Here is a 4,003-nt window from a genome sequence, read left to right on the forward strand (position 1 = left end):
AGACTTGAAAAAGTCCACTTTAATTCTCAAAAATCATGTTTAGGTTCAAAGTTTGGATCATTTAACTACCTAAACATGTTACATTACTTAATTTAGCAATAATTCATGACAAAAATCGGCCATAACCTGTTTATATCAAAAAGCCCTAAATTGCTCAAGAACACAAACCCTAGATTACTCAAAATTTGAAGTTTAATGCTTCTAATCATGTTAAATAGCATCAATCTAGGTTATACAAGCATAATACATAAGCAATTTAAGTATAATTACACTAAAAAGCATCAAAATCGAATTGGGTATAAATTTGTTCAAGAACACTAATTTTCGGATTAAATGGTGTTTTGGTGTAGAAATTTACCGTTTTCCTTGAGTAATTCCTTGATAGCATTCTTCTCAACATGATTTTGTGAAAGATTTGATGAAAAATGGTGAAAAAATTCGATTTTTGTGTGTGTTTTTCGTGTATTTTCGCAGTTTTGTGGTGTGGGGAGTGAGGATACTGATCTGTTCGATCAGTATATATTTTTTTCTGGATTTTTCATCCTCCGCGAGTCGCGGTGGATTTCCCTTTCAAACTCCGCGAGTCGCGGTGACCTTTTTTTTTTTTTTTTAATATTAACCTTAACTTATAAAACAATTAATTAATTAATTTTAAAATTTTGTTTCCCTTGTTATTTAGGACGAGGTCGTTTCGGAACGATGTCTTAGTCCGTCCCTCGACAAAATTTTAAAATTTGTCTTTTTGAAGCGCGGTTTTAAAAGCAAAGATTTTTGGGTTTTTTTTAATGTTTTTGGCATACTTTAATTCAATAAGATTAAAAATAATGATAATAAAAGTTCTCGTCCCTCCCTCGGGTAAAGCAATTTCGGTTCAAAGACCTAGTCTTCAACTCACGACGAATTTTAAAAATCATATTTTTAACTTAGCGAAATAAAGTAAATTTTTGTTTTTAAATTCACACCAAACTTAAATTTAAAATGCATAAAATTAAAAATTCATATTTTAAAAATTAAAAATTCACACCAAACTTATATTATATTTTTGTTTTTATACATACAAACTTATATTAAAAATATCAATTTTTCAAATATTTACAATTTTAAATATATTAATTTAAAAAGTTTACAATATTATTTTAATTTTTATATATTAATTTTAAAACATGGTAAAAATAAAATTAAAAATCTTTTTGGCTTTTATCCCACTTTAATCAATCAAATATTATAAAAAATATACGCCCCTCTTTTCGGTAAAGTAATTTCGGTTCCATGACCTAATTTAACTCATGACGAATTTTTGAAATATTTTGGGTTGATTGATTAAAGATATTTATACCTTAAGAATAAACGTTAAATTTCGCAGTGATGTAATAAATTTTTGTATGATATCTATAATTTCGGTCGCAAGACCTAATTTTATCGAATACCAATTTAATACTTTATAGCGAACAAATTAGCATTTATTATCAAAAGGTTAAAAATAAAAATAAAAACTGTACAAACTTACCTGTGAAATATATTTCTTAGTGATATGCTCTAGCCCACTCATAAGATAGTCGGACTAATTGATTTTCCATGGCTACATAGGCGTAACCTCGAGCATTTAATGTTTTTTCTTCTAAACATATGAACGGTCCGTATCTGCATAAAGTAACAAATTCGGTATTTGAATAGGTTTGATTATTTGAACATTTACCTTCGTGTGACCATTTTCCGCATTTGTGACATTTTTCAAGGTGTCGTGCTCTTCTTTTCGCTGCGGATTTTGATTTTCCTTTACCAAATTGTAACTTATTATCTTTGCATCTAGATTCTTTTCTTACTTCGTCCAATTTACCTCTGATTAATGATACGATTTCACTTGGAAGTGTGTCATTATTACGTTTAGTGATCAAAGCGTGTAGCATTAGACCATGGTTTAGTTCACAGGAAGTCTTCATTTCGTAAAAACCTAAAAAAATAAAAATTCAGAATGGGGGGAGAAGACTAGTTCTTTAGGGTCTGCTAGGGAAAGACCATTCGGGTTCCATTTTCGAGAACTACACCAAAACAGAAAATCTAACTCTAACAGAAATACATATTATCCTTCAAAGACTTGATTCTCCCCACACTTAGTTAGCTGTGGTATCAAAATTGTGATTAACTTCGTTGTCAACTTCCATTGGACTATCTATGTAATGTTTAACTCTGTGACCATTAACCTTAAATTCAATCCCATTTGAATTTATCAATTCTACTGTTCCGTATGGGAAAACTCTTTTGACTATGAATGGTCCAGACCATCTTGATTTCAATTTTCCAGGAAATAGCTTGAATCGTGAATTGAAAAGAAGAACTCTGTCTCCTTCTTTAAATTCTTTTGAACTTCTGATTCTTTTATCATGCCATTTCTTCGTTCTTTCTTTATAGATTAACGAATTTTCGTATGCTTCATGTATTAATTCTTCTAATTCGTTTAGTTGACTTAATCGTAGACGTCCAGCTTCATGTAAATCAAGATTACATGTCTTCAAAGCCCAAAATGCTTTGTGTTCAATTTCTACTGGAAGATGACATGCTTTTCCGTAAATGAGTCTGAAAGGTGTGGTTCCAATTGGAGTTTTGTAGGCTGTTCTAAAAGCCCAGAGTGCATCCTCCAATTTAATGGACCATTTCTTCGGATTTAATCCTACGGTTTTCTCTAGAATACGTTTTAAAGCTCGGTTGGTATTTTCAACTTGTCCACTTGTTTGTGGATGATATGCAGTGGAGATTTTATGAGTTACTCCATATCTTTTAAGAACTTTCTCAAGTTGATTATTACAAAAATGAGTTCCCCGATCACTTATTAAAGCTTTCGGTGTTCCAAACCTTGCAAAAAGACGTTTTAAAAAGTTGACTACAACTCGTGCATCGTTAGTTAGGAGAGCTTGTGCTTCTGCCCATTTAGATACATAATCAATGGCTACGAGAATGTAGAGATTATTATGAGATTTTGGAAATGGACCCATAAAGTCAATACCCCAAATGTCAAATACTTCACATACTTGAATGACATTTTGTGGCATTTCATCACGTTGACTTATTTTTCCGGCCCTTTGACAAGCATCACAGGATTTGCAAAGAAGGTGTGCGTCTTTGTAAATTGTAGGCCAATAGAATCCAGCATCATAAACTTTTCTTGCTGTTAGTTGAGGCCCATAATGCCCTCCTGTTGGTCCTGTGTGACAATGGTTTAAGATTTTACTAGCTTCATCTCCGAATACACATCGGCGTATTATTCCATCGGGACAACTTTTAAACAAATGTGGATCTTCCCAGAAATAGTGTTTTATATTACTGAAGAATTTCTTTCGTTTTTGGTACGACAATCCTTTTTCAAGGAATCCACATACTAAGTAGTTTGCATAGTCTGCAAACCATGGAATTTCATTATAATCTATCTTCAATAGATATTCATCAGGAAAGTTGTCTTGTATGGCCGATTCATTTAGGACTTCTAATTCAGGATTTTCAAGACGAGAAAGATGATCAGCGGCGAGATTTTCTGCTCCTCTTTTATCTCGGATTTCAATATCGAACTCTTGTAAGAGTAAGATCCAACGGATTAATCTTGGTTTAGCATCTTGTTTCGAAAATAGGTATCTAAGAGCAGAATGGTCGGTATAGACCACCGTTTTGCCTAGAACGAGATATGAACGAAATTTGTCAAAAGCAAAGACAATAGCAAGGAGTTCTTTTTCAGTAGTTGTATAATTTGTTTGTGCTCCTTGTAACGTCTTACTAGCATAATATATAGGTTGAAATCGTTTTTCAATCCTTTGTCCTAAAACGGCTCCCATTGCAAAATCACTTGCATCGCACATTAGTTCAAACGGTAGATTCCAATTTGGTGTTATCATGATCGGCGCATTAGTGAGTTTCTCTTTAAGAATATTAAAAGATTTGATACATTCCTCTGAAAATATGAATGGAGCATCCTTTTCTAGGACTTTATTCATAGGAGTGGCAATTTTAGAAAAAT

This window comes from Rutidosis leptorrhynchoides, chromosome 5, assembly GCF_046630445.1.
Source record: "Rutidosis leptorrhynchoides isolate AG116_Rl617_1_P2 chromosome 5, CSIRO_AGI_Rlap_v1, whole genome shotgun sequence".
In the NCBI taxonomy this organism is placed as follows: Eukaryota; Viridiplantae; Streptophyta; class Magnoliopsida; order Asterales; family Asteraceae; genus Rutidosis; species Rutidosis leptorrhynchoides.